General features: G+C 33.4%; 1 pseudogene; it reads right to left on the bottom strand.

Annotated features, from left to right (window-relative positions):
• Positions 1-13,132, bottom strand: part of LOC123246620 — a 34,733-nt pseudogene extending 21,601 nt beyond the window's left edge.
• Between the last annotated feature and the right edge of the window lie 13,995 nt (positions 13,133-27,127).

The following is a 27,127-nucleotide window of genomic DNA, read 5'->3' as shown; positions in this document are numbered from 1 at the left end:
GGCAATGTCCCACAGTAGAGTGAATGGAGAAGCTCATACCTGGTTTCTTCATTTAGAAATGTCAAGCCTATGATTAAACATATGGTTTTTCCATCTTCATAAGATCAGGGAGGAACCCACCTCCTCCTTAGGTATTTGCCAATTAGAGATATCTAGGTGAGGGCTAAATAATGAGATCCTGAAATTAGATTTAACTTAAGGTGTTGAATGTCTCTATCTGTCACTGATCATCAAGAGAGATAACTGATCAATTAGTTTATTGGTTATTGCTAGCCTGATTATTATATTGATTTTTTTACCAAAGATTCAGTCTCCTGGTATTTTAAATTGTTATTGTATGAAATGTTGCAAAGCAAAAAGGACAAGGAAAATGATATAGAGTGACAAAATATAATTTTTAAAAATCCAAAGAAATTTAATACTGTTGCAATTGTAAAGTTCATGACTAGGTCCGGAGAAGTTATAAAGACATAGACCTCTTTTTCATTAAAGAAATGGGAATTATAGGTAGATAATATAGTATGTGCTGACAGATATAGTTCATGTATTGACTTTGTTTAATTATTGCTTTTTCTGTTAAATGGGAATATAAATATTGTAGGTACATGTATATATTGTGATGTATACAGGAAAAAAAGATGATAATATTTTTGATCTGCATGTTCATGGTTCATTCCATAATCACCATCAGTACTGGCAAATCTCAGATCCCATAGTGTGGCTAACTACATTTCCCTAAAGGCTGCTCAAGACAACCTTGAAAGCCTCGAGAGGTTTCTCTAATGGTATTTTTTCAAAATTTTTCATAGATGTAATTTCCCTATTCATTACAATTAAGGTATTAGGCTAAGAAAGATTATTGCAATAGATTAAAATTCTAGTTGCTGAGTTACATTGATATGTTTGGCTTCGTTGCTATGAAGTCCCCATGTATATTTCATAGATATGATGTGCTTTTTAAAAAAAATTTTAAAACATGTATTAATATTCATTTTTAACATAGTTACATGATTCATGATCCTACTTTCCCTTTCATGCCCCCTTCCCCTCTCCCCCCAACCATGGCCAATGCACATTTTCACTGGTTTCAACATGTGTCATTGATCAAGACCTATTTCCAAATTGTTGTTAGTTGCATTGGTGTGGTAGTTTTGAGTCCCCAATCATGTCCTCTTCAACCCATTCATTCAAGCAGTTGTTTTTCTTCTATGTTTCCTCTCCTGCAGACCTTCCTCTGAATGTGGGCAGCGTTCTTTACCATAAATCCCTCAGAAATGTCCTGTGTCATTGCATTGCTGCTAGTACCGAAGTCCATTACATTCGATTTTACCACAGTATATCAGTCTCTGTGTACAGAGTTCTTCTGGCTCTGCTCCTTTCGCTCTGCATCAGTTCCTGGAGGTCTTTCCAGTTCACACGGAATTCCTACAGTTTATTATTCCTCTGAGCACAATAGTATTCCATCACCAACATATACCACAGTTTGTTCAGCCATTCCCCAATTGAAGGATATACCCTCATGTCATTTACCCCAAGTCTATTCCACTGATCCTCCCTTCTATCTCTTAGCCAGTACCATATTGTTTTGATGACTGCTGCTTTATAGGATAGTTTAATATCTGGTACTACTAGGCCCCCTTCCTTCACATATTTTTTTCATTATTTTATTTGATATTCTTTATCTTTTGTTATTCCAAATGAAATTTGTCATAGTTTTTCCTAATTCAGTAAAGAAGTTTTTTTGGTAATTTGATAGGTATGGTGCTAAATAGGTAAATTAATTTGGGTAGTATGGTCATTTTTATTATGTTAGCTCTTCCTACCCATGAACAATCAATGGCTTTCCAATTGTTGAGATCCAGTTTTTGATTTTCCTGTCCAGGTGCCCTTACTAATTATTATTTTTATTGCATTATGATCTGAGAAGGTTACATTTATCATGTCTGCTCTTTTTCATTTGTTTGCAATGTTTCTATGCCCTATTACATGGTCAATCTTTGTGAATGTACCATGTGCAGCTGAAAAGAAGGTGTATTCCTTTTTGTCCCTATTTATTTTTCTCCACATATCAATTAAATCTAATTTTTCTAGGACTTCATTCACCTCTCTTACCTCTTTCTTGTTTATTTTTTGGTTTGATTTGTCTAGATTTGAAAGAGGAATATTTAGATCTCCCACTATTATGGTTTTACTATCTATTTCCTTCTTGAGCTCTGCCAGTTTCTCCTATATGAATTTGGATGCTATACCACTTGGTGCATACATATTGAGCAGTGTTATTACCTCATTGTTTATACTGCCTTTAATCAGGATGTAATGACCTTTCTTGTCTTTTTTAATCATATCTATTTTTACTTTGGCTTTGTCAGAAATCATAATAGCCACTCCTGCCTACTTTTTCTCATTTGATGCCCAAAAGATTTTGCTCAAGCCCTTAACCTTAAACTTGTGTATGTCTACCGACCTCATATGTGTTTCTTGTAGACAACATATGGTAGGATTTTGGTTTCTGATCCATTCTGCTATTTGCTTCTCTTTTATGAGCGAGTTCATCCCATTCACATTCAGAGTTACAATTATCAGTTGTGCATTCACTGACATTTTTGTATCCTCCCCTAGTTCCACCCCTTCTTCTTACACTATTTTCTTTTAAACCAGTGGTTTGCTTTGAGCCGGTATCCCTTATCCCCTCCCTTGACTAACTTCCCTTTCTACTCCCTCCCTTGTTATTCCCCTCTTTTTATTTTTAAAGGCCTAATGAATTCTCTCCCCCTTCTTCTCCCCTCCCTTTTTTGACCTCCCCACTCCCCTGCTCCCCTTTTGGTTTTTTTCCAAGTGGTGAAAGAATAAAGACATCTCATCACTCACTTCTTGCTCAGTACTGTGTTCCTTATCCAAATAAGGGCCTTGCTCTATCATGAATGGAAACAGTCTACTCTAGAATTTTAATCTAAAATTTAGTAATGGCTTACAAAATTTCAAAATTGTATCCATTTCTTCTCTCATTGCTAATGTTGTGATAATCTATGATGTCTTTCTGATAAGTAATGCATCTTGCTACTATTGCATTATCATGACTTCTACTATGCTCTGCTCCTAGCCAGCCATCACCACAATTTCCCCAGATCTATTTTTCTATTTCCCAAGATATTCAGGTCTGGAAAAATGACACACTGAGTTTTTGTTGGTTTTCCCACTCAGAATCAGTTTAGTATATTTTTTAAATTTCTATAGAGGGGTGGATCGAGAAAGAGCAATAAAAATACTGGCATTATTCCACAATTTTGTCTTTTTTCCTCCCCCCTTACTCTTTTCTATGACCTGTATAGAAGTGATCAAAATATTGTAAATAGTATTTATTATATTTATTTTTCTTCCATAGGACATCATGATACTTAACAATGCTTTTCTGTTCCTTCTATAAGAGTCTTTCATCACCTTATGAAGCCCTTTACATCAGGAGCAATCTTCAGTTTTAACCAGACTTGGAAAGATCTCTCTCATGTCTTGGATACATGTTTTAGAAAAACATCATAATTCTGGATTATAGTTATCAAATTAATATATGGTGACATCAGTATTCCTCAGAATAATGTTTATTATTGACCATTATGATTCTTCATCCTATGACCATTGTTGGATACCTTCTTTCCTTGTCATTTTTCTAGATTCTATTCTACACAGAAAAATAAATTTCTTCTTCTTTAGTATGTTAAGCTTTACCTATCCAAAAAGTCTAAAATATCTTACTCTTATAATTTATTAATAGAATTTAGAGGAACCTCAGACATCAACTTATTTAAAATAATTTTAATATAAAAACTCAATTTGCAACTGAGGCTTTGAGAGGTAAAGTGACTTGCCAAAAGCCATATAGGTAAAAATAACATAGGAAGTATTTTAACATTTCTTTGAATCCCAAAATACCACTCAGTAATTTTAAATAATCCTACCTAAATAAATTGTATTATGATTGCATGTGACAACAAAATGTTTTCAATAATATTTTTGAAGAAAACATTTAAGCAACAAATCTAATCATTCTCCTTGTATATGAGATTTAGGGGGTAGAGGGGATGGGAAAATGTTTGCTAGAAAGGTCAGTGGTAAATCTTTATTTTTAAGACATTAAATGGAATATAATAAATATGTTAGATATGTTTTTTTCTCTAGTTTTGCTCCAGAATAGGATAAAAAAAATGTACTTCATTGTAAATGGAAATAATGGACCTGTTTAAAAAAAGGATACATGACTATCTATGATCTACCAATGTTTACCCATCTCCTGAAAAAAAATTAAAATAAAAAAGGAAAGCATGTTTAATGCTCTTAGGTTCTAATAGTCAACATTTAGTAATGCTTCTGAATGAAAAATAAACTCTTTTGGGAAAGGAGTCTAAAACTGGAAAGAAATCAACCTTTGCAAATTAAATTTTATTGATTATCCCAGATCCTAGAGCTTTTTCTGATGAATGAAAGTGTATCAGGATCAAAAAGGACATTATTAGTAATATAGATAATCTGGATATAGTATGTGGCTTCATTCAAATTTTGTATAGGGCTAGCCACATTTGGAGCAAGGATGTCATTAAGTGCTAGCAGCCAGGATGAAAGAGGATTATCTGGGGCATCATCATGTATTTGTAAATATGACTTACTGGGCAACAACTAAATGCCTAGTTTTTGATAGCATCCTGACTTAACAATGTTAGAGAGCACTAAAATTGGCATTAGTATGTGTACTGATCAGTGTGTGAACAGGAGACCAGACACATTCAAAGATCTAAGGGATTGTGTTTGATCATTACAAGTCTGAAAGGGTAATATTGGGAATTAAACTCACCACACCTAGACTTCTAACAACACTTGCATATTTTCAGGTAATTAATTTCAGAAGATAAAAATCATTTTTCCTGTATATTAATTTAAGAAAATAGCAGTTTCTTCTTCAAGTGAGTTTCCATTTTTGATATGTATATAATGGTTTAACATCCAGGGGCAAAAAAGTTTCTATGTTAATAAAAAAAAGAATTACTATTTTAGTATTTACATAACCATTTTAAGAGACTAGAGTTATAAATAATTCTGTTTTACATCTCATCTGAAAGGTTACAATAACCAGTAGCACATTGCCCTTCAGCTGTTTGTGGAGGCAGCTGTACTGCACTGGAAGAATATATGGTACATAATGAATACCCTATGTTCAAACAGAAATAGCAAATGTTACTTTATATATGGAATCTAGGAAACTATATATCCCTATTCTGCAACTTTAGCTTTTCTATTTAAATTTGTTTCTTTATTACATGAAAGATAACTCCCTCCTTCCAACCACTATCTACACTTAACAAAATGATATATTTTTAAATAAAACTGTCTTTCTAATTTCTATTTATCAGTACTTTCTTTAGAGGTGGACATGCACAAGTCATTCTTCAATCAACAATTCATTTCTGTATGTCATATTCTCTTGGTTCTGCTTATTTCACTCTTTATAATGTTATGTAGGTCTTCCCTTTAGAAAAAATATGCGCTCTTGTGATTTCTTATGGCACAATAGAATTCTATCAAAATCATGTCCCACAACTTGTTGAGCCAGTCCACTAGATAGGTATTGTCTTAATTTGTTCTTTGCCATAACAAAGAGAGCTACTATAAAAATTTTTGGAACATATAGGTTGTTTTCCTTTTTCCTAATCACCTTAGGAAATAAAACTAATAATTTTTTTTTATCAAAAGGCAAATACAGAACTTCTGGGTTAAGATGGCTACAGAGTAGAAACAAGAAGCTAACTTTCCTCACCACTGACCAATATATGATACTAAAAAGGGACAAAAAGAACCAATTTCAGATGAATGTAGAGACTCCCCCATAAAGCGCAACACTGAAGGTATGTGGGATTTGAGCATTTCCACTCTATAAGGGAATGAAATAGCTCCCACTAAAACTCGAGCTTATCAACCCTTCGATACCCTACCTATGGTGCCAGAGGCAGAGCCAGTTTACCAGAATCAGGGCAAGCATGGGGCAATCTCTAGGTTCATGGAAGCTGACTAAGAATACAAGGGACTTACCCCTGAGAGCGGCTAAATTTGAGAACCAAGGTGGCTGAAGAATGTGGACTTTGGGCATGGAGATAGAGAGGAGAGAGGCATAACACAGTAGAAGACACAGAAACTCAAAAAGTAGCTTCAGACAAAAACTGCTCTGTAGCACCATACACAGAAAGCCTGCCCTCCTCACTCAGAATTTTGAGGGAAGGAGAAACCAGCATGGTGATGGCCAGCAATTCCCAAGAAATACAACCTTCAACCACTAAAAAGAACAAGAGAAAGTCACTGACCTTGGATAATATTTACAGAGAAAAAACCCAGACTACAGAGGAGATAGCAGAGGAGGACAAACATATAAACACATCCAAACCTTCCCCAAAATGGAGATTGCTCAAAAGCTCTTGAAGAGTTCATATCTGAGATTATGAGAAAAGTGGAAGAGAATTGGCAAGAGAAGTGGGAAATAGTTCAAAAAGAAAATAACAGTTAAAAAGACAGGATCTCTCACTTGGAAATTGAAGCCCATAAATGACATGAAATAATAAGCAAATTGAAGACCAGAAATGACCAGCTGGAAGCCATGAAAAATCAGAATGGATCCAACTGAAAAGGAAAATCAAAGGATCTTAGGTGAAAACCATTCATTAAAAACTAGAATTGGGCAAGTAGAAGTCAATGATCTCGCAAGACAGCAAGAATTAATAAAGCAAAGTAAAAGAGTGACAAAACAGAAGGAAACATGAAATATCTCACAGAGAAAATTAATGACCTTGAAAACAGATGTAGAGACAATTTGAGAATCATTGGTCTACCAGAAAACCCAGAAGTCAACAGAAACCAAGGCATCATACTACAAGAAATTATGCAAGAAAACTGCCCTGATGTTCTTCAAAAAGAGGGCAAAAAAAACATTGAAACAATCCATAAATCACCCTCTACATTAAATCCTCAAAAGACAACCCCCAGGAATATGATTGCCAAATTGAAGAGCTTCCAAAGTAAGGAGAAAATTCTACAAGAAGCCAGAAAGAGACAATTCAGATATCAAGGAGCTCCAATCAGGATCACACAGGATCTGGCAGCCTCCAAACTAAAAGACTGCAAGGCTTAGAATATAATATTCAGAAATGCAAGAGAATTAGGTAGCCAACCAAGGATCAACTACCTACTAAAACTGACTATATACTTCCAGGGGAAAGTATGGGCATTCAACAAAATATAAGATTTCCAAATATTTGTAAAGAAGAGACTAGAACTAAGTGGAAAGTTTGTTATCCAAACATAAAAATCAAGAGAAATATGAAAAGGGAAATAAGAAAGAGAGGGGAAAGAAAAAAATTAATTTTCTTATTTAAAGGTTTAAATAAAATCAAATTGTTTATATGCCTATATTGAAAATATTATTTGTAACTCAAAAATTATATTCACTATTATAGTAATTAGAAGAGTTATTCATAAGTAGAGGTTGGGGTACTAAGTGGTCTAAGACAACATGCAAAAAAAAAGAAAAGGGGAGAGGGAATAGAAGATGCCATCAAGAGAAATTTGAAGAAATAAGAAAAATAGAATAATCTATACCACACAAAGAGGTGATGGGAATAATAATATTATAATAAGGAGAGGAAGAGAGTACTTAAACCTTACTCTCAGTGGAATCAGTTCTGAGAGGGAAGAACAACTAGATCCATTGGGGATATTGAATTCTATCTTATCCTACAGGGAAAGTCAAAAGTGAAAAACCAAGTGGGGGGTGGGATGGGAGTACAAAAAGGGAGGGAGGCGGAGGGAGGGAATTAAATAGGCCATAAAAAATGATAAGAGGGGAACAAAAAGGGAGGGAATGAAAAGGGAAGTAAAATAAGGATGGGGATTAGGGGGTCTGATTGAAAGTAAACCACTGATTTAAAAGGAAATAGTGAATGAAGAAAGGGTAGAACTAGGTAAGGATATCAAAATTTTGGGGAATACACAGGTGACAATCATAACTCTGAATGTGAATGGGATGAACTCACCTATAAAACAGAAGCAAATAACAGAGTGGATTAAAAACCAAAATCCTACCATATGTTGTCTAAAAGAAACACATGGGCAGGTAGACATAAACAGGGTCAAGGTAAAAGGCGGGAGCAAAATCTACGTCTTCAAATGAGAAAAAGAAGGCAGGAGTCTCAATCATGATATCTGACAAAGCCAAAGTGAAACTAGTTCTGATTAAAAGAGATAGGGAAGGTAATCACATCCTGATAAAAACCAGTATAAAAATGAGAAAATATCAGTATTCAACATGGATGCACTTAATGGTATAGGATCCATATTACTGAAAGAGAAACTGGCAGAGCTCAAGGAGGAAATAGCTAGTAAAACTATACTAATGGGATATCAGAACCTTCCTCTATAAGATCTAGATAAGTTAAACCAAAAAAATAAATAAAACACAGGTAAGAGAGGTGAGTGAAATCTTAGAAAAATTAGAGTTAATAGATATGTAGAGAAAAATAAATAGGGACAAAAAAGAATACTCCTTCTTTTCAGATGCACATGTTACATTCACTAACATTGACCATATACTAGAGCATAGAAACATGGCAAACAAGGGCAAAAGAGCAGAAATAATAAAGTCAACCTTTTCAGATGACAATGCAACTAAGGTAATAATTAATTAGAAAATAAATGATTCTCCAAAATCAGTTAGTAAAAGAACAAATCATAGAAACAATTAATAGTTTCATTGAAGAGAATAACAATGATGTGACATCCTGCCAAAATCTATCTGATACAAACAAAGCAGTACTAAGGGGGAAATCTATATCCTTCAGTGCATATATTAATAAATTAGAGAGGACAAAGATAAATGAATTGGGCATGAAAATCAAAAAACTATAAATTTAACAAATTAAAAATCCCCAGATGAAAGCTAAATAAGAGACCCTAAAAATTAAAGGAGAGATTAATAAAAACAAAAGTAGAAGAACTATTGAATTAATAAATAAGATTAGGAGCCGGAACTTTGAAAAAACAAATAAAATTGACAAAGTAAAGGTCAATCTAATAAAAAAGGAAAGAAGAAAACTAAATTAACATTATCAAAGATGAAAAGGGAGACTTCACCTCTATCAAAGGAAATTAAGGCAATCATTACAAACTATTTTGCCCAACTATATGGCAATAAATATGGCAATTGCCTAGATTAGCAGAAGAAGAAATAGAAGATCTAAATAATCCCATCTCAGAGAAAGAAATTGAACAAGCCATCAAAAACACCCTAAGAAAAAATTTCCAGGACCAGATGGATTCACAAGTGAATTCTATGAAATATTCAAAGAACAACTAATCCCAATACTATACAAACTATTTAACATAATAAGCAAAGAAGGAGTTCCATCAAATTCCTTTTATGACAAATGTGGTACTGATTCCAAAGTCAGGTAGATCAAAAACAGAAAAGGAAAACTACAGATCAGTCTCCTTAATCAACATAAATGCAAACATCTCAAATAGAATACTAGCAAAAAGACTCCATCTCATGATCATGAGGGTTATTATTATGATGAGGTGGGATTTATACCAGGAATATAAGAATGGGTCAATATTAGGAAAACCATTCACATAACTGACTCTATTAACAAGCAAACCAACAAAAAACCACATGATTATCTCAATAGATGCAGAAAAATCCTTTGAAAAATGCAACATTCTATCATTTTGAAAACATTAAAAGTATAGGAATAGAAGGGCCTTTCCTAAAAATAATAAACAGTATATATCTAAAACCATCAACAAGCATCATATGCAATGGGGACAAATTAGAAGCCTTCCCTATAAGATCAGGCATGAAACAAGGATGCCCATTATCACCACTATTATTTAACATTGTACTAGAAACACTAGCATAAGCAATTAGAGAAGAAAAATAAATTGAAGATATTAAAATAGCAAAGAGGAGACTAAGGTATCACTCTTTGCAGATGATATGATGATCCACTTAAAGTATCTTAGAATCAACTAAAAAGCTAGTGGAAATAATCAACAACTTTAGCAAACTTGGAAGATAGAAAATAAAGGCACATAAACCATCAGAATTTCTATATATTTCCAACACATCTCAGCAGCAAGAGTTAGAGAAATGTCATTTAAAATCACCCTATGAAATATAAAATACTTAGGAATCTATCTGCCAAAGCAAACAGTAACTATATGAAGACAACTACAAAACACTTTCTGCACAATTAAAACTAGATCTAAACAATTGGAAAAAACATTAATTTCTCATGGGTAGGATGAACTAACAATAAAAATGACCATCCTAACCAAATTAACTTATTCATTGCCATAACTATTAAACTACCAAGAAAGTTTTTTACTGTATTAGAAAAAACCATAACAAAGTTCATTTTTGGAAGAACAAAAGATGAAGAATATCAAATAAAATAATGAAAAAAAGTGTGAAGGAAGGTAGCCTAGCAGTACCAGATCTTAAACTGTACTATAAATTAGTAGTCATCAAAACAAGACAATATGGTACTATCTAAGAGATAGAAGGGAGGATTAATGGAATAGACTCGGGGTAAGTGACCACAGCAAGATAGTGTATGATAAACTCAAAGATCCTAGCTTTTGGGACAAAAATCCATAATTTGACAAAAACTGCTTGGAAAATAGGAAAAGAACATGGAAGAAACTGGATTTAGATCAGCTTCTCATACCCTACAATAAGATAAATTCAGAATGGGTGAATAACTTGAATATAAATGAGGAAACTTTAAGAAAATTAGATGAAAACAGACTAGTATAATTGTCAGATCTTTGGGAAATAAAAGATTTTAAGACCAAGCAAGAGTTAGAAAAAATTAAAAAATGTAAAATAAATAATTTTGATTACATTAAATTAAAAAAATTGTACAAATAAAACCAAACTAACCACAATTAGAAGCAAAACAACAAATTGGGGAAAAAAACCTTTATAATGAAATCTCTAACAAACGTCTAATTACTCAAATATACAAGGAGCTAAATCAATTATGCAAAAAATCAAGCCATTCCCCAATTGACAAATGGACAAGGGACATGAATAGGCAATTTTAAGTTAAAGAAATAAAAACTATTAATACACACATGAAAAAGTGTTCTAAATCCCCCCTGATTAGAGAAATGCAAATCAAAACAACTCCTAGCTACCACCTCACACCTAGCAGATTAGCTAACAAGACAGCAAAGGAAAGTAATAAATGTTGGAGGGGATGTGGCAAAATTGGGACATTAATGCACTGCTGGTGGAATTGTGAATTGATCCAACCATTCTGGATGGCAATTTGGATCTATGTCCAAAAGGCTTTAGAAGACTGTCCTTTGACCCAGGCATACCATTGCTGGGTTTATACTCCAAAGAGATCATAGGGAAAAAGACTTGTACAAAAATACTCATAGATGCACTCTTTGTGGTGACAAAAAACTAGAACACGAGGGTATGTCCTTCATTTGGGGAATGGCTGAACAAATTGTGGTATCTATTGGTGATGGAATACTATTGTGCTGAAAGGAATAATAAACTGGAGGAATTCCTTGTGAACTGGAATGACCTCCAGGAATTGATGCAGAGTGAAAGGAGCAGAACTAGGAGAACATTATACACAGAGGCTGAAACACTGGTAAAAGAAAATATAATGGACTTCTCTACTAGCAGCAATGAAATGATCCAGGACAATTCTGAGGGACTTATGAGAGAGTTCACTATCCACATTCAGAGGAAGAACTGTGGGAATAGAAACACAGAACGGCCTCAGCCACTTCCCAGCTGTGTGACCCTGGGCAAGTCACTTGACCCCCATTGCCCACCCTTACCACTCTTCCACCTATGAGACAATACACCGAAGTACAAGGGTTAAAAAAAAAAGAAACACAGAAACAAAAACTGCTTGAACACATGCATTGATGGGGATTTGATTGGGGATATAGACTAAATGATCACCTAGTGCAATTATTAGTAATATGGAAATAGGTCTTGATCAATGATACTTGTAAAACCCAGTGCAATTGTGTGTCGTGTAATGTAGAAAATGGCAGGATGTAATTCCTGCAAAATACAGGGTCAAGCCTCACCCAAAGTTCTCCCAGGGAGGGGGTCCCCTGGAATTCTGGGTGACGCTTGACCCTGTATTTTGCAGGAATTACATCCTGCCATCTTCTACATTACAGTCATCTACTGGGGGAATTTGGGGTTGGAGGGGAGGGAAAGAACATGAATCATGTAAACATGGAAACATTTTCTTAATTAATTAAATAAAGATTTTCTACTAAAAATAAAAAATAAAATGATTAATGGAAAATTAAAAAAATAAATAGAGTTTCATGACTCTTTGGGCCTTATTCTAGATTTCTGCCCCAAATGGTTGGATCAGTTCTCAGTTTTACCTATAGGGCATTAGTGTCTCCGTTTTTCCATTGCTCTTCTAACATGTTAATTTTTCCTTTAGCCAATCTGATAGGTGTGAGATGATATTCTATAGTTTTTTTTTCATTTTTATTTCTCTGACAAAAATGATTTAGAGCATTTTAATGTGCAGCTTTCTTCATCCAAAAATTGTCTGTTCATATCTTTTGAATGTTTATCTATTGGTTAATGGTTCATACTCATATATCTGACAAAGTTCCCTATATATTTTAGATAAGAGATCTCTACCTGAGGAATTGTCTATAAATTGTCTTCCCAGTTTGCTGATTTTTCTTCTAATCTTGACTACATGCAGTATATCTTTAGCTTTCAATATATATAATCCTCCTGGAACCTATAGAAATGATAAAAATTGCTTAATAATAATGTTTCTAGGTGTCCTAACTTTTTGGACCAATATATTTCACTGTCTACACATAACTAACACCTTTATTTTAAGTTTAAGTGAAATTTGGGGAATAGAATCAGTCTAGCCATCTCTTCCTCAGTTTGACAAATGGCCAGGAGAAAGTGGTTTCCTGGAAGTCACAAGTCGTGAATGTTACCTGCTTCTACAAAAAAAGCATTTCCCAAGAAATCACTAGCCACTCTGCTTCGCTTATTTTCCTTTTCTCCAGCCATCTGTTCCATCTTTCCTTTTTTGCTATCCCCAAGTTCTCTAATATGGGAATCAGAAATGATGAATTAAATGTAATTTTTTTTCTTAGAAATGGCTGCATCAGTCTACTTCTCTTTTGTCCCACTGACCTTCACGGTAACTTTCTAAACAGAAATACTTCTCCCTGTTCATAACTCCCCCATGTGACTCTGCCATAAGAAGGCAAATTCTTTGATCTCAGCAACTGTATTTGTTTGGCATACAATAAATGTTAGAATCTCCTCTCCATTTTTTTGGTTACACTGCTCTAAAATCTGAAGAAGTTAACATTTATTTAAAGCAGATGGTGTGTTTTATTTTCCATATCACTGTAACTTTTCTGAAACCATATCATAATTTCTTCACTATTATAGTATCTTAAAAGAAATAATTTTCTGTTACAGAATATTTGTATGTCTAATCTTCTTGTCAGATAAATTCAGTTACATCCAGAGCCCCTGGGTCACCTTCATTATGAGGTAGGTAAAAAAGGGCAGTAATCTAGACATTTTATTGTGCCCAGATTACTGCCACAATACTGGGAAGATCAAAACCACTTAGCACATTTTTGAAGCAAATTGCACATGTATACACACACACTCACACACACAAACTTCACAAGCTTTCCTCTTCTGTAACAGCCTGGGGCTGGAGCCTCAGCAGACATCAATAATTATTTTTCATTCATTATTAATTTAATGGGAAAAACAAATTAAATAGGTTGTATATTACTCCCTTCCATTGATCCTGTAATATAGTCAAAGTGATATCCTTGTTCTTTCTCATGTATACCTTTTTATGTGTTTCCCACATAAAAAGGACTACAATAGGAGTGAGAAAGATTAGGCTGTAGGCCTAGTTATGCCTAGGAACCAGCAATAGTGACCCTAGGAAAAAATCACACTTCTCTGGGCATTAATTTCCTCATATGCAAAATTAGGGAGTTGTTCTAGATCAATAGTTTCCCCAAATTTTTATTTTCTTAATCCTTTCAACAACTTCACAATTTTGGTGTAATCATCAACGTAATTTTATAAACTTATCCTAATATATTTTTGATTTTTTTCACAAAGTTCTTACAATAAATACAATGATAACTTTTGCACCCTAACAGCTCTATATCAAAGTTTGTATTATGTAATTTAAATTAATTAAATATATTATGCCTATACTCATCAAAATATAAACATAAAATCAGAAAAAATTAAAATATTACAAATGTTTTATTTGGACCAATGTAATAATTAAAACATGTAGTCTATTGAGATATATCATCATTATATTACAGGATTTACTTTAAAATTTTTATTTTTAAAAAATTTGTTGTTGAATATATATATATATTTTAATCAGATAAAATATAAGTTATTTGATGTTTACCAACATATTAAACTAAATTTAATTTCAATGCTATATTTTTTAATTGAAGAAAGTTTTGCAATATTTTCTCAGAAACTCTTAAAACTGGTTTCATACCATGTTTATTTTTGCATTTTGGTTTAAAAAAGAAAAAGTAAGAGGGTGTGTGTGTGTGTGTGTGTGTTTCTGTGCACATGTAGTACAAGGAAAAGGAGAAACTTATGAGTTCTCTAAGAGATAACCATTCATTTAAAAATATCAGTCACCAAGCAATCAATTAAAATGAATAACTGGTTGTGAAAAATATTTGCTTTTCTATTGACTAATGACAGATTCCAAATTAAAAGACAAATTTTGTAAGGTACATATTCATATATTGCTTGGTTTTTAACATTAACATATAAACTAACTTTTTTAAGGACTAGATCTTTTCAGATGTTACTTTCTTGGCACATTGATCACACTTTCACAGAAACTCTACTGAGTCACTGCCCAGTGTTGTCAATCAGATAGTTTGAAATTTCCCAAGATAGAATAGTTATATAAAAAGATGATATTGAAAATGTAAAATGAACTGAATACTACAATGAGACAGTATAAAATTGTTTCTTCAGAAAGGTTATGACAATCCATGATGATTTCAAAATGGCTTGTAATGTAAATGCCTAACAATCCTGATTTTCAAACAGCCTGACATTTGTGCTCCCAAAATGCAAACATCTGTAATGTTTATATGAAGATACAATTAATCGAGTATGACAAAGGGGAACAGAGAAAAAGAGGAAGTGTAAAGAACACAAATGGAGTATGTGCATTCATTGGAAATACATTTTTATTGAAATGTCATAGCCGTTTGTCAGTTTGGAAACAATTTGATTACAGGTTGAAAAACTCTAAGAACTTGCTCTTATAGGCAATCTTAGCTTAATGTAATCCCTGCATTAACAATAAAATTGATGTGTGTATTATAATGATATCTCAATTGCTATAGAAACAAACTCATAAACTCTAATCATGTACATGTTTATTGTCACAAAGGAAAAAGAAAATAATGTAAATTGTAATATAATCAGATGGTTATTCACTGCTTTAGATGTTATTATATAATCTTTTTCTCTGACCACTTAGCCTATCATTGGGAACTCCCAAAGGAATCCTAAATGGGAATCAGTAGATTAGATGACTCTTAGGGTTCCTTTCAAATCTGATATGCAAATATAAATATTTTGAACATCTAAATCACTAAATCTTTTTTCATTCTCTACTTTCAACTAATTAATCAACATTTATTAAATACCTATTCCACAAAAAGGCTAGCATGGGAACACCAAAACAAAAGAAAAAAAAAGCCTTTTTCTGAAGATCTATCTCAGGAATGCAATATGTACTTATGCGAAATACATAAAAAGACACAAAATCACTGGAGTGGAACAATTTTAGTTAGTATGATTGGGGAAAGCTTCAGGTAGAAGGCGTCATTTTAACTGAATATCCAAGGAAAGTACTGGTTCTGAAAGACAAAGTTGGGGAATGAGTGTATTTCCAGCACTGGATGCCACCAATGGGAGTGTAAGGAAGTAGAAAATCAAGAGTTATTTATCAGGAACACTAAGAAGTTCAATTTGACAAAGTCTCAGGGTGCTTGATGGAGAGTAATGTACAATAATAGACAGGTATACTGGTTTTCAGGGGCTATACACGAGAGACAAGGTTATATTTAATCCTGGAGTTAATAGGGAACCACTGAAGTTTTAGGGGAGTGATGTTTCAAATTTGAAACATATGTGCTCTTCTTTATCTCCATGTTATAAGATTTTCTAGCGGGTTGTAACTAGACCTGCAGATTCAGTCATGACTAGAACACTCCCAGATTTTCCATGCCAAAGACAAGGGAACAAAAAGTTGGATTTCCATTAATAATTATTAGCCCTCAGATCTCAGGTGGGATGTTGCAAAGATAGAGAGTAATGTATTATATTGAACTTTGAAATATACAAAAGATATAAAATACCACAAATAATCTAGTCATTAATTTTGTAATTAGAATCCCAATATGTAGATTAATGGAAATCTTATCCCTGATCTGTAGTATGTTCCTTATAAAACTGTTTGACTCCTCCATGAGTTTTTCTCTGGTGTAAGCAATATATGTCCTTTTGCAAAATGGTAAACATGAAAATATGCTTTATATGATAATCTATGTACCACCTATATCATGTTACCTGCCTTCCTGGGGAGGGGGGAAGAATGATAGGGAGAGAAAAAAATAGATTGTAAAATATCAGAAAATGAGCAGTAAGAAATTTTATTCACATAAAATCTGGAATATATTATAATAAAAATAAACTAAAATTACCTGGCAAACATTAATTTTCTGAATGTATTTGTGTAATAGAGAAGAATTATTAAGCTAATATGCAGAGAGTTTAAATGATTTGCTCAGTATGATAAAGTAAAAGCTCATGCTCAATCACAGGCTTGTTCCAGCCTAGGCCTTTAAGCACTATTGCTTTTCCATTTCTTCATAATGTTTCCAACAGCATATACATTTCTTAGATATCATTTCTAAGAGTTAGCTTTTGGGAATCTTTGTTAAGGTAGTTCATCATTTTAAACCCAATCTTCTTTGAGGTCAAGATAAATATTCCACAGTTCCATATCCTGTCAAACAATTTCTATAAATGTGGCAGCCATGTTATAGCATTCAATTTTTCCATATATTTGATTAATAAAATATATTTGTGATTCACAATTAAAAAAAAAACCTTAACTTCTGTGTATTGGCTCATAGGTGGAAGAGTGGTAAGGGTGGGCAATGGGAGTCAAGTGACTTGCCCAGGGTCACACAATGGGAAGTGTCTGAGGCTGGCTTTGAACCTAGGACCTCCCATCTCTAGGCCTGGCTCTCAATCCACTGAACTACCCAGCTTTCCCCTATTCACAATTTTTTGAAAACTTAGCTTTAACAGTAACTTCTCATCTATGAGTTTTAATTAGAATCTATTGATAGCTGTGTCTATATCCACTCTGAGTTTCATAAGAAAGAAAAATGTTAAATATAAATTTAAAAATATCACTTATAATAGGATAATATTTGTATATGTGTGTACAACTTACCAGTAATTTGAGGTCATATGTTAATGCTTAAAGCCATTCTAGTAACTTCAAAAGGCAGGAATTCCATGGCTACATCAGATGATTTTTCCAGATATTTTTAAAGTTTCTATCATATAACATCTCATTTGAGTCTCCCAATGGTTCTATGAGGTAGGTATTCTATGTATAATTATTCCTTTTTTAAGATTAAGAAAAACTGAGCTTCAAAAAAATTACATGAATCACCCCTGGACATGATCACAGAGCTAAAAGTCAGGGGTGGAAATTGAAATCAGGTCTTCTTGATTCCTAACTCCAGTGCAGTATTCACTATTATTCTGTCTCTCAACTCAAGATGATCATTTTTTTATATGTTCTCCTTTTCTCTGGAATCTACATTCTTTATTCACTACCTCATTACCTTCACCTTTGTGTTACCTTAATTTATTTGGCATCCCTTTGATTTTGGTCTTAAGAGTTCCTCTGGCAATTACCAGGAGAAGAGTATTCTTATCTAGAAGATCAAATGGAACTGAGAAGTTCCAGTTCCTGGAGAACAATTTTCTGATGGGAAGTTGAGATTTCACTTGAGCATTGTGGAGATAGTAGAACAAGTAAAGTCTTCCTCTTCCCCAGTTACTTTATCATTCACTCTTAAAATGACCATCTCAAATGTCAGCATTCTTTTCTCCTTCCTTTATGTTCAGAAGACTATCTTTATTTGCAGTACTGACAATATATTAGCTGAAAATGACCAAAACAAACAAAGAATAGAAATGATCAGTTAAACAGCATCATTAAAAAAAAAAAGGTGGAAGCCCTAATTATTTTCTGTTTCAGGGACTACAAATACAAAAAACACAGTCTAGGAGTAACAGATTGGTATTAGTAACAAGGGTAAACTCTATAGAAATAAGAGGAAGGGAAAGAAGGGCTTATTTGGGAAAAGTTTCCAACCCCTTCAAAATGATATCTTATAGGCCAATTAACAGGCATAATCAAATTAAATAATTTGAAGAAAGTTTAAAAAATTATAAAGACAATATAGTTTTCTCTTTAATGGTTAGAACTACTTGGATCTCACTGCCTCTTATTTATTCTGTGCCTTGCTCTTTGTCTCCATAGAAATTTTCTAGGGTTAGGTGTTTCTTTTGCTGATTGCTCATTTTCCCAGCCTTTTTTTTTTTTTACCATGAACTAGAAAGAAGTCTTGAAACCTACTAATTCTGTCACCTCTGTAGATGGCTTGTGGGACTCAGAACTTCAAGATATTTTGCCCTGGGGCTAGGTTTGCTGTTTAAAAGGGCCAAGTACTAAGGGACTTTCAGACCTCACTGAGTACTGGTGCCCTGGCTTGAGACTTTGAAAGGTGGGTGTGGGGTGTGGGGTGCTTTGTTGTTGGTGTAGACAAGGTCCTGGGATCCTAAAGTTGGTGTATGCCCAGGCTTGGAATTTGGAGCAGTAGGTGGGGGGCGATTTGCTAGCACTCCCTTGTGTGTAGTTTTATTTCCAGTTCCCCTCTTATACCTTGAAAATTGACTCTCTTTACCTACTTTTCTACTTGTTTTCCACAGAACAGCCCTTTCTCTCTATCTTGCTGTTGGTTTTTGACACTTGTTGTTTTGAGGAACTTTTTAAAGATTGGTTTGGAAGGATTTTCAGAGTGTTTTTAGCTTTTGCTGCCTTTAGCTTAGGACTGCATTATAACTAAAAAGCATTTAAAATATAAATAGATATCTCTATATTACTCTATATCACTTGGTTTTATTTTTATTTATTTTTTATTCTGGAGAAGAAGTTCAAGTTTTGAATTAGAAAGATTGGTTCCTTTAAGCACTTTGTGTTAGAAAAAGAAAACCTAAGAGAGACATTAGCAAGAAAAAATAATCTCCAGGCCATTTCTCCTTCATATTAGTGAGAATGTGTGTGTGTACTTACATACACATTCATGTACATAACATGCATGTAGAGACCAGCTTGAGGGTCACAGAACATAATAAGAGGAATGAGGTTGGGATCAGGAGGGTCACAGAGAGACTTACAGACAGAATCAAAGGCCTCTTGCTGATCAGTGACAAAGTTTATTGATTTCAGGTAGATATTTATAGAGGGTTGAATCAAGCAGAGGGATTAGAACACTCACAATGGAAGTCAATTATTCACAGGATAGAGACAATGGGTTTAGATGACTTCTGTGGCTCCAAACAGAGTTTTCTGTAGATGATAATTCAATGTGTGAGTGTGTAACCATCTAATAAAACTTTCACAGAATTTCTGTTTCAGTAATTTCTCGTAAGAACATACAATATTTGGGGAGAGGAGGGGTTGAGCTCTCATGTGAGGAGTAAGCTACATGTCTAGCTATTTCCAAGTTAGGGCTGTGAATTTACTGGGGACCACTCTCATTACTGGGGGGTTACACATACATATATAAATTTATTAGTGAATATTAATGCTATTTATGAATATATGCTCATATGTATATACACATGTATGTGTATATAGAGATAAATAAGTAGATATGTGTATACATGTTTGCATATAGATTTTCATATATATGTGTATATTTATTCACCAATATATATGACAACCTTGTTTTATGAAACTTCAAATTGAGCCTTGTTCCTTATAACTTATCTTTAAGAAACCATCTGGGACCCTTTTCCCAGATCAAACAATAAATCCTCAAGCATTCCTTGATTACTTTTGATAGGATTAGTAGATATAATCAAATTTTAAGTATCTCTTTTATCTTAGTTTCTCCTTTTGTATCTAAGCTGCTCCCAGATTCTCTAGTTTCTGTCTAAGGAATTTCTTCTTCACCCAGCCAGGTTGACTATGGCAAGGGCATCATTCTCAAGTGAATAGCAGGACCCATGCCCTTTCTCTCTCCAAAAACTTATACAGGCACATTGCATTCTGTAGTTAATTGGAAGATCCAGGGCCAAGGTTCTGCTTATCTTCCCAGATTAATCTTTTTACCTAGATTAAAGACCTTTATTATAACTGTTTTAGTAGTTTTGTTTTTTTTTCAGATTGACATACACAATATATGTATACAGCCATACATGCATATTTGTAGATGTACACATGTGCATGCATATAGATGCATATAGTTATGTATATAAATATATGCACATTCATTAAGTGTGTGCATATATATACATAAACAAATATATGTGTGCATACATATACATATCTATCTATATATCCCATAAATCTATTTATTTTAATTCAATTTCCTGTCCCTCTTAGGAATGAGAAAGGGAACACAAAGTTATCAGTTGTCTATTATTATATAAGAATTAAATTCAGTGTTATATTATTTTGAGGTGGGAAAAGTAAAAGTGAAATGTACAATTTATTGTTTTAGTTAAGTCAAATATTTTTTCCTTAGCAAATAAATGTTCAGTGGCTGCCACATTAGATCAGGAAACAGAAACTGTAAAGTGCCTTTCAAACCCTAACACATTGTCCATATGGAAGCTATGACCATTATTACCATTGTTTCTTTTCTGTAAGTTAAGTTTTGGAACGATTTGCAAGAAGCCATGTCTTTGGGTAGGGTTTCCAGTTGGACACTTGGAATCTTGGGAGATTCCTGATACCATGCAAGGGCATGATACCAATCATCAGTTACCCTGTGCCCTATATAAAAGAGAGAGAAACTGGATCCACTGACTCATTCTGGAGCTGATTTTAGATTTTAGATTTACTCTTCTTAACAAATTATATCATTTCTCTCAAGTCCCTCAAAGATCATAACATTTCTAACACATATTTACATTGCATTATTTGTCTTGTCTATTCTATCTTGAAATGTAATCTCATGAAAATGATCCTCTGGCTCTAAATAGACCAAAATGAAAATAGTTTACTTATAATCCCACCACTTCCCCCTTCTACCCAAAATTTGTGGAGATGATAGTTACTAAGTATTAAAACTTATCCAGGAAAGAATTCCTGACTTGATGGTTCCTAGGGTTTGCCCATGTGCACAATCCATAGTGAGCTAACTAGCCCTGGTGTTTCTTCATAAGATTCCCACCACTCCCCAAAGTTTTTTCATGCTGCATCTGACTTAAGCCAGCTGAAAAAAATCTTGGAGCTTTTCTAAGGGCTATGAGCACAGTGAGTAACACTTATTTGATGTGTGTTTTCATATCCCCCTGTGCCATTATAGATTTTTTTTAAGAAAGACAGAACAGAACAAGGGAAATACTAGGAAGACCAAGTCAAAATGATCAAGGGAATGGGGATCAATAGGAAGTACAGGGGACAGCCTAAAAAAGTTTCATTTTCACTTTAAAAGGACAAAAGCTAAAGAAAGTTCGGATCAAGGCCTAGAAAAAATTCATGAGAAATAGTCAAGGGGATGAGCATGGAGCTGTTCATTACCTCCTGGAGCACTTGAATGAAGAGGACACTCCTTGTAGTTTGGAAAAGCTCTGATTTACACAGCAGGTTGCAAACTTAATAAACTTGTAACTCCCAAAAGATAGTATAGGCTTAACATACAAATAAACTCAATGCATGAAGGATACCTCTGTAATAGATTATTCAAGAAAAATAAGATTTTGAAAAGGAGAATTAGAGTAAATAACCTTGACCTTTTAGCATTCTCCATTTCATTACTCATCTCCTGTGGCTAGTATGACAGAATACTGTCAGATGGGCCATCTTTCTGATCTAGCGTGGATTTTTTCATGTTATAGGCAACAGATATATGCTCCTGTCATCCAAGTCTCTCTCTCTCTAAACAGTTCTGGGAAAAAGTCCATAAAAATTGGTCAATAGAAGTGTTAAGAAGAAAAAAAATCTTAGAGCCTTTTTCTTAGAATTGGTCATTGAAACTTATGTGCCAAGTTCTAATCATTTTCAAAATTTAAAGGAAAAAAATATCCAGTGACTAAGGCTCCGGGATGTGATGGAGGAAAATAAAAGTAATGTTCTCTAGAAACACACACAATGGACTTCAGCAGATTTAAAAGTTATTCTCATTTTCCTCTTCTTTATTATGCTCTTCTTACTATTCATTTCACATTGTCACACCCTTTTTTAGTTTCATAGCTCAATACTCTGTATCTCTTACATTTTCTCTTCACTCTTGTTTTCTTCAATATATTTCAGTTACTTTGAATTAGAAAAAAAAAGAACCTTTCTATGTCTGCCTTTAATTTATATAATTTCTCCTGAGATATCATCAGGTGCACAGGCAAAGAGCCAGATGTGAAATTTTTGCAGAGCTTTGCAAATCTTTTTAAAAAAGGGAGAGAGAAAAAAGTTATAATCTTAAATAATGAGAATGTGCAGGTCTGTTGCAAAGGAAACTTGAATTTTCAATAGAAAATAGTCAAGAAAATGTTATTCAAATCCTATTTTAAGTAATCATTTTAAAATGTCCATTTTTTCTATGTGAGAGGAGTTGAGTAGGGTGGGAAGAATTTGGTTGAATCATAAACTGACATCTAATAGCATAAATTTAATAACTGTGACTAATGATATAGTTCTCTAAATACTTATGTGAAAGGGAACATTTTGAAATTATATGGGACCCAGGTTTCCCATTATATCAGAACTTTCCAATTAAAATATATACCAGCCTTAACCTACATATACCCTTTTGATGACCTTCTCCATTTTCTTCTCCCTCTCCACCTCCATTACCTTTTTTATCTATAATAACACTAGATTATAAGAATCATAATCAGGATGATATTAGGCAGAGTAGACAAAAACCTATATATTTTGAGGTTTGCAGAATGGTCGAGTTTCCCTGTTTCTCCCCCACCCCATAACACTCTTCTTACCTTTTGAGAATTCCTAAAATCTAATGAATCAAAAGCTTCATTCTATTATCCAGACATGATTAACCCTTTAAAATATAAACATTTGGCAAAAAAAGGCAAAAACTTCATGTTCTTAGTTACTTTCACTTTAGCGTGAAATTTTTTCAGTTTCATTTATGAAACTCAGTTTTTGTGGAGAAAAAAAGGGATGGGAAGGGAGAACACTATGAACATTAGATATCTGAGGGGAAAAGAGGACTCTCCTTAGAGTTGGAGGGTGGGAGGATAAAGAATAGATTAAGGAATATGGTACAGCAAAGACAAATTTCTTCTCCTTTATAATTTTGCAAGTGTCATGCACAGTATGAAGGGTGGCAAATTCAGATTTACAAATAATGATAATGGCTAAGTATCACGCTTAGTAGAAATCTACATTATTCTTTCAGTATAGTTGTCATTGGAACTATCATAGTATATCTGGAGTCTTCTAATGAGTAGCAGCTTTTGAGTGCCAGTATGGTAACTTTCAAATGACAGAGGTTGTGATTTGTATCCAGTACTTAAAAAAAGACACAAAGGCAAAAAGGATCAGAATTGGTTTCTATAAAAATATAAAATGTTCAGAACCAGAATAACAAACTGAATCCAAAAAGGGTGAGATGCAAAGGCTGGATCTTTAGCCAACTATTAAGCTGGCTCAACAAGATTGTTTAAGGATCTGACTCTAGAGACAGATTCAGAGTTAAGCTCCCAGGCATTAATACCAATAATAATAATAATAGATAGCACGGATAGAACACTTACAAGTTTACAAAGCACTTTACAAATATTATTTCATTTGATCATCACGAATCTTCTGAAAGATAGATTCTTTCTGATTTCTTTTTTTTTAAATGATGAAACTGTGGCAAGGAATGGTAAATGACTCCCTTAGTTTGGAATAGCTATTAAGTGTCTAAGGCAAGATTTGAACAGAAATTTCCCTGAATTTATTCTTAATGCTCTATCCTATACATAGCTATGCAGTAGGTAATATTATATAAAAGCACAGGAGGGACCTGAGACACACAAAGATTTTTCTGCAAACTGTTTAATTCAGTCTGGTGGAAAGGGTTGGTTTGGAGTTTTATAAGTCAAGGCATGATGGGCTATTTGAGGATATCTGAAACTCATTTTTGTCTGTTGCTGTTGAAGATTATCACTGACCTTCACATTTTCCTCCTAGGAAAGAATTATGCCAAGATTAGTGAGAAAGCAGAACAGAGAGCAGACTTAGAGGAAAATAAGGCTCCACTATTTTTCAATGAATTTGGCTAGAGTAATACTATAGGTAGAAAGTGAACATTTAGAGCAGAGGTATTAAACATGAAGTCTATGGTCACTAGTATCTCACACTACTCCTGAGAACTACAGGAACCAGATTAAAACACATTTGGGAAATAAGAAAATAAATAAAAAAATAAAACAAATCATGAGCATACACATAATCCAATCATAGTTTCTAGAGGAACAACAATGACTTAGAGAGCATAAATATGCTGCAAAAGTCTTATTTCAATATTCATTATACTATGGAGGTAATCCTGCATCCAAGAGGGATTATGGTACTGGAACAAAAGTTCCACTGGATATAACCAATCTGCAAAGGTTTGTTTCGGCAAGAGTATGGTCCTGGCAATAGATTGTCTCTGCTTTCTAAGGACAAGTCTAGCAAAACATGAACCTGTTAATATATGTTAACTGGGAACTAGATGAGCTAGCATGATTAAATTAAATATAAACGGAAACATGGAAAAACAGGCCTAATATTACATTGATAGAACAGGTTTTGTTTTTTAGAAAATAAGATGAAAATATACATCAAGAGCTATTAAGCTGTTTATGCTCATTTGCCTAGAGATCTCACTACTAAGGACATTATAGAGAGGATAAAAAGCTGTGTCCAAATGAAAATATTCATGGAAATTTGTTATAACAAAATAACTGGAAACAACATAAAGGCAATGAATGAAATGATTGAATAGATTATGATATCTGAATGTAACAGATTGTATTATGTTTGTAGAAATGACAAATACCAGAAACATAAAGGAAATATATAAAAAGACAAAAAGGGAAGAAAAGAGAATAATAAATTCGATGATTATATATATATATGTATATGTATACATATATATGTATATAAATAGCCACAAAATCAAAAGAAAAATAGTATCCAAGTAAAAGGGAACTCAGAAACAGAAGATACTGATTTAAGCATATCTATAATTTACATATTTTAAACAAATTGCAAACAATGTAGAATTTGTGATTTTACACAATGTTTTTTATGCATTTGTTTAGTTTTACTTTTGGAGGGATGTTGTTGCTGTTGGTGGTTATATAATAAAAATAAAAATAAGAATAGGAAGGGCCCTAGCATATTGGCCAGATCTCTGGGGAATATTTACAGATGGCCATTGAAAAAAATGGAATGGAATTGGGAAAAGTGAATGGGTCTAAATCTGCACTGTTGGTGGGTGTATTCCCTGCCCAAGGAACCCCCATCCATTGACATATATAAATGAGAGCTAATGGTATAATGATATAATGTAAATAAGAAAATTTAATAAATAATGGTCTTTAATATGGAAAAATAAATAAAACCTAGATCATGTTACTATGTGTTTTTCTAAGTCAATATACACTCAAAGGTATACTTATGTATTGTTTGTCATTCACTCGAGTGGTGTCTTACTCTTCATGACTTTATTTGTTTTTTGTTTTTTTTTTTGGCAGAGTTCAAGGGTTTATCATTTCCTTTTCAAGCTTATTTTATAGATGAGGAACCAAGACAAACAGATTTAAGTGATTTGCCCTGGTTCATTAAGGTAGTAAGTGTCTGAAGCCAGATTTGAACTCAGAAAAATGAAACTTTCTGACTTCAGGCTCAGTACTCCATTCATTGCTTCACCTAGTTGCCCATATACTGGTTAGTGACATGATTTATAATTGTAAGATACTCCTAACCTAGACGAATATGAATAGGACCTTAATTAGTTGATCTCTTCACAATTACCCTCAGTGTTTTTCAAGGATAAAATAGAAATTCCTTTTTATTTGCTAGGGGCTTCTACAGTCCGTACATGTAGAATAAAGGAGAGAATGCTGCATCTGGAATCAGGAGGCCTCCACACAAATCTTATTCCAGCTGCCTACTATCATTGTGACTTTTTGCAAGTCATTTAAACTTTCAGGGCCTGCTTTACTTCATCTATAAAATAATGAGGTCAGACAACATGATCTCTCAGGTATCTTGAACTAAGTAACATAGGGAATGGAGCAGTGGGCCATAAGTCAGAAGGACTTGAGTTTAAATGAAACCTTAGACACTATGTGATCCTAGGCAAGTGTTTTATTTTATCTTTATCTGTATAAAGGAGTTTATGATATCAGTTAATTCCCTTGGTTAATATGAAGATAAAATTAAATAAAATTTTGCAAATATTTTACAAATCTTAAGGTTTTATATAAATTCTGGCAATTTATTATAATCGTCATTATCTATAGTTTTAAATAGAATCTTTCTTTAACCTCTCTATGAATTATAATTTTAAATTTCTTTTATGAGAAATTGTTATTGGTCTAGTTTTCATTTTGCTTCTAAGATCAATTGATTTAATAACCATGTCTTGTTATGTATATGGCCTCTCTCTCTCTCTCTCTCTCTCTCTCTCTCTCTCTCTCTCTCTCTCTCTCTCTCTC

Source organism: Gracilinanus agilis, chromosome 4 (assembly GCF_016433145.1).
Source record: "Gracilinanus agilis isolate LMUSP501 chromosome 4, AgileGrace, whole genome shotgun sequence".
Classification (NCBI taxonomy): Eukaryota; Metazoa; Chordata; class Mammalia; order Didelphimorphia; family Didelphidae; genus Gracilinanus; species Gracilinanus agilis.
Note: the sequence above shows the minus strand (reverse complement) of the source record. Positions and strands in the feature narration are given on the sequence as shown.